The following is an 8,824-nucleotide window of genomic DNA, read 5'->3' as shown; positions in this document are numbered from 1 at the left end:
GACACTTTATGAAGCTTGGAAAAGGTTCAAGGATCTAACAAGGAGATGCCCACCAGAGATGTTTAATGAGTGGGTTCAACTTCACATCTTCTATGAAGGTCTTTCCTATGAGTCAAAGAAGGCTGTGGATCATTCATCAAGAGGCTCTTTAAACAAGAAGAAAACCATTGAAGAAGCCATAGATGTCATTGAAACAGTTGCTGAGAATGATTACTTCTATGCCTCCGAAAGAAGCAACACTAGAGGAGTAATGGAGCTGAACCACATGGATGCACTGTTAGCCCAAAACAAGATGATCACCAAGCAGCTAGCAGATCTTACCAAGAAGGTGGAAGAGAACCAAGTTGCAGCAGCCATCACTTTATCACCAACTCAAGAAGGAGTAAACATAGGAGAAGAAGGTGACTGGAGCAAGCCAACTATGTGGGAAACTCACCTAGACAAGTCCATGATCCATACTCCAAAACTTACAACTCTGGATGGAGGAACCACCCCAACTTTGGATGGGGAAATTAACAAGACCAAGGGCAAGATCAGAGACGCCACAACTTCAACTCCAACAATAATACTACTCATCAAAATACCTCACAGAGATATTACCAACATCCATCTAACCAACCTTCTCAACCACCTAATCTCAACCCACCATCATTGATAGATGATAGGCTTTCAAAGATTGAGGCTCTACTTGAACACATATGCAAGAAAATCCAAGATAACAAAGTGTTTAAGGAAGAAGTGCGAGCTAATATCAAGAATCAAGGAGAAAACATCAAGAGATTAGAGTCCCAAGTAGGGTACCTATCTTAACAAAGTCCCAAACCCACTGATGGATTCCCCAGTGATACAGAGAAGAATCCAAGAGGAGAAACAAAGAAAGTGAGATGGGAGGAATGCAAAATGATAACCACAAGTGATGAGGGGAGTATGAATGGAGTAGAACACCTTCAAAATAACCAAAAGGAAAGCCAGAAGAAAGGAAGCTGTGCAACTCAGCTTACATCCAAGGAAGAGCTAAAGAAGAAGGAGGTATGGAACCCATATGCACCTTTTCCCCATAGGCTTAAAGGTGGTGTAGCAGGGAGAATGTACTCAAGGTTTCTTGATATGTTTGCATCTCTAGATGTAAATATACCATTCATTAAAGCCCTCCAACAGATGCCTTTCTACATCAAGTATATAAAGGAGCTACTAGCCAGAAAAAGTCCATTGAAGGGTGGACAAACAATCAAGATGAACAGAGATTGTAGTGCTCTCATTCAACCAGGGCCACCCATAAAGAAGGAGGATCCAGGGAGTTTCCACATCCCTTGTGCCATAGGAGAAACAATGATTGACAAAGGGCTTTGTGACTTGGGAGCAAGCATCAACCTAATGCCTCTCTCCCTCATGAAGAAGCTTCAAATCAATGAACTAACTCCTACTGATGTAATTATCAGATTGGCTGACAAAACTCAAAAACAAGCAGTAGGAGTGGTTGAAAATGTGTTGGTGAAGGTTGGGAGCTACTATCTTCCCACAGATTTTGTTGTTCTGAAAATGGATGAGAATCCTATTTACCCCATCATTTTGGGAAGACCATTCCTAGCCACAGCTAGAGCACTCACAGATGTAGAACGAGGAGAGTTAGTGTTGAGAATACATAATGAGCAGCTCACTTTCAATGTTTTCAACCTCTCATAAGAAGCAGATCATGAAGACAATAAGTTGATGGAGGAGCCAAACAAGGAAGCACAAACAACACAATTGGAAGACCCATTAGTTGGGAAGCCATATAGTCAAGAAGAACCATGTTCAAAGATGATCCAAGGGGAACCAGAACCATCAGAGTCATGCAAGATCAATAACAAGAATCCACTAGAGAAAGAATCCATAGAAAACAAGACAACATCAATGGAAAAAAAAAGGGTTCCAAGGGGATGGAGAAATAAGAAAATTCCTACAAAAAATTTCTCACCAGGTGATGAAGTGATTTTTACATACTTTCCATCTATACCACCTCACCTCCCCATTATTCCATCTCAGCTTTCCCCAGTGTATACCATCAACAAAATCATGTCCTTAGAGCATATGGAGCTTATCAACAAAGCTAATGGACATAGGTTCACTGCAAGAGGGGAGGACTTCAAGCACTATCAGCCACCTTGACAAGAACCAAACGTCAAGCTAATGACGTTAAAGAAGCGCTTCATGGGAGGCAACCCATGTTCTATAACTCCTTTCTTAAATTTCTAATAACAGCAATAAGGTAATTTTCATGGAAGTTCAAATTAATCTTGACAACTAACATAAAGCCCATCTACATGTAACTTATAGTACATGATAAGTTTGGTGTTCAAAGCACCCCAAGTGTGGTTTGAACACACCTTATGAGGAAAGTTCACTCCCCAGACTTGTTGCACCATGTGATTACAAACAAGTTTGGTGTACCAACGTGCATGCATGGGTAGCTTAATGTTTGATTGATTTGCTTTCATGGAAAATAATTAGTCATATAGAAACAAAAGAAAAAGAAAAAGAAATATTTTATTAGTTCACACATTTTCCCACCAATTTTTCAATTAATTTTCACATTCTCCCTTTTTCTGTATAGGGAATCAAAAAGGACATTGATGGTACTTGATAGGACAATTGAGGAAGAAGGATTCAGCCACTACACCAAGGGAATTTCACACTTGTCTTCATAAGGAATATCCTTGGATAGGGGTGAGCACGGGTCGGTTTGGTTCGGGTTTAAAGTAAAATTAGAACCGAACCGATCAAAAAGTAATTGGTTTGGTTTGGTTCGGATTTGCGTTTTTTTGTGCTTGTACCCGAACCAAACCAAACCAATTAAGAGCGGATTGGTTCGGTTCGGGTAGCGGGTACCCGATGACTTTGAAATTCATTAAAAAAAATCAAATTGGCAAATTTTTATCTTAAAAATTCAAGAAATACAATAAACATGTAACATCAATAGAAATAATGCAAACATATTAAATACCAAATACATTAAAAATTAAACTCATCAAAATTCAAACATATTAATAGTAAATAATCTTGTCTAATGAAAATATAAAAGTGCAATAGAAATATTAGAAGTTAAATACAAAAGTCTAGTAAATAATCTTTGAAAGAAGCTAAAACCAAAACACATTAAAATCTAAACATTAGTGATATAGGATTAGGGTTATGAGTTAGAAAACATATAAAAAGTTATATATATTTTATTTAATTAATTATGATCGGGTATACGGGTTGGTTCGGGTTCCACGCCCCCAAAACCGATACCCGAACCAATCATCAGCAAATGTCATTGGTTTGGTTCGGGTTGGACCCGATTACCCGTCGGTTCCAGAACCAATTTGATTGGTTTGGTTCGGATTCGGGTGGGTAATCGGGTACCCGCTACCCGTGCTCACCCCTATCCTTGGAAGTGTTACCATGCAACATTGGGAGTGGATGGCTTTGGAGACCGAACCAAGACCCTCATAAAAGAGGTGATCCTTGTGCTCATTCAATCTCAAAACCCCAACCGTCCACTATCAAACAACACCATCAATCCACACCCTTCAACAATTCCCATCTCTCTATATAAACCCCTTCACACAACCTTCACGTACACCTTATATCCTCACCTTTCCTCCATTCTCTCTAAGACACATTTTGCCTAACATCAACCGAATTCCATCTTCAACTTCATAGCCTTCACCATCTTCACAAACTGAGCCTCACTCATGGCAGCATCAAGCTCCAAGAGGCAAAAAGGGAAGGGACCCATAGAGCATCCTCCTTTTGATGAAGTGCGATTTAGAACCTTCTATCATGCACTTTAGTATGGGTGGATGACTGAGAAGGAAATCATTTATGAACTAGGCTTTCAAGTCACAAAAGTCGAGTGCCCAGAAATCATAGAGAAGGTGAAACAATGCAGATGGGAGCTCCTCACCGACCCTGTCACAAGGGTGAATGCCACTCTAGTAAGAGAGTTCTATGCAAATGCAGTTAGGTAAGACAAGGAGGATGACTCATACACAAGTTTTGTGAGTGGGGTCGTGGTAGACTTTAGCCCCATGACTATCATGAGAGTGTTGAAATTGAGAAGCATACCCTTTGAAGAGGAGAGCTATCAATCGAGAATGGACCAAAACCCCAATTATGACCAGATTCTACAGGATATATGTGTGCAAGGAGCAGATTGGGAGAGAGGTCCCAAGGGGAAGCCGAAATTTATAAAAAGAGGAGATCTCCTCCCTGAGGCTAAAGGATGGTTCAAAATTGTAAGGAGATCCATTCTCCCAGCTGGAAACAACTCGAAAGTGAACCTCAAGAGAGCAACGATGGTGAAATATATAATGAAGGGAGGAGAGATCAAGGTTCATGAACTTATAGCTCAAGGCATTCGGAAGCTCGCCGAGAAGAGTGACTCTGGAGGAAAGTTGGGTTATCCTAGCACTATCTTCCGCCTTTGCAAACTGGCCAGGGTGACATTCGAAGATGAAAACCCTGAGTGGATAAAGGTTGGTCTTCCACTCACTTATCGCTGGATGCATGCTGTTGCAACTCCATTACCTCCACGAAGGGTATGAAAGAGGCCAGCTCATCAAGCTGAAGAAGAACAACATCCACAAAAGCAAGCTTCAGCCACCCTAAGCATGCACCAACTGTAGGAGGCTATTGACACCTTATCTAGGCAATGCATGGAAAATCAAGAGGCGCAAAGAGAGCTCCAAATAAATCAAGGGATCGCCATGAAAAGTTACTTTCTAGATGGATGAATCAACAAGGGGAGTGGAAAAAACAACTGATGGATCAGCAATTGGAACAAGGAAGACAATGGAGTGAATCCTTCCACAACCTGAATCAGAAACATGATCAACAACAAGAAGCCATCCAAAGGCTAATCAACATCCAAGCACATCAAGGAGCACACATTCATGAGATGCATAGGAAACAAAGAGAACAAGCAGATCTTTTCGATGAATATAGAACATTCTCGGAAGGAGTCTACATGAGTGAGACTGGATACCATGTGAATACCCAAGCCAGGCTTGGATATCTAGTCAGACAATTACCTGTTTTGCATCCAGGAATCACAAAATATGAGGATGTAAAGGATGAATTAGCACGAGTGGAGTGCAAAAGGGTTGAACAAAGTCATGAATCAGTAAGGAAGGCACTAGAAGATTAGAAATTAGCTAGAGCAAATCGGATGAGAGGAAGCAAAAGTGGACAAAGCGAATCTACAAATGGCAAGGGAGCAGAAGAGAATGAGCATACCAACAAGTGAAAGGTGGTGAAGTTTCTTCTTAGTTTACTTTCTTTTTCAAAGCTTTAAATAAGGAAAATCATGTATGAAATAGAACATGCTTCCATGGTAGCTTAGAATTTTCAATTATGCATTTAATTCCCCTTGCTTAGGTTTATGTTATTGAGCCTAATGTCTTGAATGCTCACTTTCATCTTTCTTACTTGTATGCTTGTCTCTTTAAGTTAATCAAAAAAAAGAAAATGTTATGGAAAGAACGAGAAGTGGAGTCATTTTGTGAAGTGCATTCTGAATGTTTATGGTAGGTTGATTAGTAAGCTAAGTTGGTTCACCAAGAAAGGAAAAAAAGCAACTATCCGTCCTAAGTCCTATGTTTGAGACACATTCTTTGAGGCTAGCTAAACAATAAGATCCCAACAAGAAAAGAAAAAGAGTAATACAAGTGAAAATAAGAAAGGAAACACAATAAGAAACAATGCTAGGCACCAAGGGTTTCAAAATTGAAGCATGTGTTTGTGGTGTTTATGTACAAGGGATATACTTGGATGAATAAGCTCTTAGGGGTGCCTTATCACTTGGTAACTTGGATTAACTAATCCGGGATTATCAGCTGAAAATCCACTATCAAGAGTAACCCTTGTTACAGAGCACTTAGTAACCCAAAGAGGTGCTGGACACCAAGGTCTCAAGAAAGAAAGAATAACAAACCATGTGCCTGTGGTGTGTATGTATGAGGGAAAGAGACTTGAGGGAGTAAGTCCTTAGGGGTGTCTTAACACCTAGCACCTTAAAACCAACTGGTTTGGGAGTGTTGGCTGAAAGCTTATCATAAAGCGTCGCCCTCTTACAAAGCACCTAGCAAAAAGAAAAAAAACTTAGAAAAAAAAAGAAGAGAAGGATCAATAAGAAAGAAGCCTCAAGGGATGCAATCAAAAGAGTGACTAGGAATTTGATAAAGGCTTGAAACCTAAAAGGAAAGAACCTAAGTTGTTATGCATGAAACTCCATGAACTAGGAATGCTACTTCCATTTTATCTTCTTGTTCTTTCATTTCATTTTTCTTATGCTTCAGTACTTGCTTAGGGACAAGCAAGCTTTAAGTTTGGTGTTGTGATGCCAGGGCATCTAGGCCAGTTTCACGGACCTTTTCTTTACTGTTTTAAGGTAGTTTCATGCATTTTCCTAGTGAATAAGGCAAGTTTTGGGTGAAAATACACTTACACCTTCATTCAAGCAACTATTGTGAATTTTGTATGATTTCATGAGATTTTTTTGCCAGAATTGCATGATAACTTGATGATGCATAATCTCATGACTTTGGCTAGAGCTTTGATGCACTTTAATTGCTTGATTTCAGGACAAATGAAGCATTGAAGAACCACGTTAGCATTCACATTAACTTAGTTAACGTGACTACTAACGTGGGATGGCAAAGAGCTTGCAACGTTAATGAGAAAAGTGATCACCAATAACGCCTGCGAAGCCATTCATAGCTTACGTTAAGAGCCATGTTAACTAAGTTAACGTGGTACTTAACGTAGAAGAAAAAGAGGACTCCACGTTAACGAGAAACATGAACTCCAATAACGTTTCTCCTCAACGTTAGTGGTAAAAGTGAACACCACTAACGTTGGAAAACTAGGCAATGCCCACGTTAAAAGTCACGTTAACTTAGTTAACGTGAACTCTAACGTGGAAGAGGATCAACAACGCCAACGTTAGTGACACTCACTTTTGTCACTAACGTTGGATCATTAGCATTGCCTACGTTAACTCTCACGTTAAGATTGTTAACGTGAAAGTTAACGTGGAGTTGGGTTCAAAGAACCAACATTAGTGACACTCACTTTTATCACTAACGTTGGGAGATGGCTTCATTACTACGTTAAGAGCCACATTAACTTAGTTAACGTGGGTTCTAATATAGGGACTTAAGGCAATTGGAGCATTAGTGACAAAGGTGAGTGTCACTAACGCTCTCGAATGTGATAGAGACCCACGTTAAGAGCTACGTTAGCCAAGCTAACGTGAGATCTAACGTAGGGGCAAGAGGCAAGCAACGTTAATGGGAAAAGTGATTCCCATTAACGTTTGCGAAAAGGGGAACAAGCCAACGTTAATGGGAAAAGTGAGTCCCATTAACGTTGGCCAAGGATTGAGTAAGAAATGTTAGTATTCACGTTAAGATTACTAACGTTGGAACTAACGTGGGTATATAAGGGTGGAACGTTAGTGAAAAAAGTGAATGCTACTAATGTTCTCGCACTCAAAATATTACCCAACGTTAATCTCACTAAATGCCCAAGCCTAATTCATATTTCTCTACAAGCTGGGCCCACTAAAGATGAGAATTGCTTCAACTCAAGGTCCAGAGCCCACATCCAAGACTTGAAGAACTCACTAGAAGATCATGAGGAGTAGTATAAATAGGAGTAGTTTTGAACTAGAGAAAGCTTAGCACTTTTGGGAACTACTCTCTGCATATTTACTTTTCTTCTAGCATGGATTCTTCTTTTCTGCCATTTTTGATTCCTAGAGCTATGAACAACTAAACCCCTTTCATTGGGTTAGGGAGCTCTATTGTAATTTGATGGATCAATTATAGTTTTCATTCTTCTTCTTCTTTCTTTTCTCTTGATCTTACTAGAAAGCTTTCGATCTTAGTTCAATTGGTTAGTTGTCTTGGAAAAGAAACTCTCCATAATTGGATCTCCTTTGAACCTTGGAAAAGGGATGAGCAAATCATGCTAGAAATGCTTTCTCATGTTGGACCAAATTGGGGTTTGGATGGATATTGTGACATTTAATCCTCCCAACACTTTGATTTGGAAATACATGTGGTATAATCAGTGACCACACTTTCATCTCTCCCCATGAGCAATTAAATCAAGGAATTGGGCAATTGTTCAAGCTTAGAGAGATTGGATTGCCAAGGAATTGGGATCCAATCACTTAAGATTGCCAAGGAGATTAATGAATGCATTGATTGAGGAAGAGATGAGAATGAACTTAATCCGGAGAATGCAACATCTCCTAAACCCAATGAACTCCCCATTTCTGATCTTACCCATTCTATTTACTTTCTGCCATTTAAATTCCTGCTCATTATCCCAACTCCCCATTTAAGATTTTGCACTTTAATTTCTGTTATTTACTTTCTAGTCATTTAAATTCCTGCATCTCAATCTCAATTCTATTTAGCTTAACTAGCATATTCTTCTAACTAAAGTTGCTTGACCAATCAATCCCTGTGGGATTTGACCTCACTCTAATGTGAGTTTTACTTGACGACAATTCGGTATACTTGCCGAAGGGAAATTTGTTGAGAGACAAGTTTTCATGCATCATAGAGCTCTGCTGTTCTTCATGAATTAATGCAAGTACTATTGTTTCTCTTTCAATTCATGCTTACTTCTTCTTCAAGATATACTCTTGTTCTTAATTCAGTTAAGTCAGAATGAATGGGTGACCCGTGACAATCACCCACTATCTTCGTTACTCGCTTAGCCAAAATTCACGTGCCTGACAACCACAAGCAGTCTACATGATGTTCAACGTAGTCATTGGACGACAGCC

This window comes from Arachis hypogaea, chromosome 10, assembly GCF_003086295.3.
Source record: "Arachis hypogaea cultivar Tifrunner chromosome 10, arahy.Tifrunner.gnm2.J5K5, whole genome shotgun sequence".
Lineage (NCBI taxonomy): Eukaryota > Viridiplantae > Streptophyta > Magnoliopsida > Fabales > Fabaceae > Arachis > Arachis hypogaea.
This window is presented reverse-complemented; position numbering follows the sequence as displayed.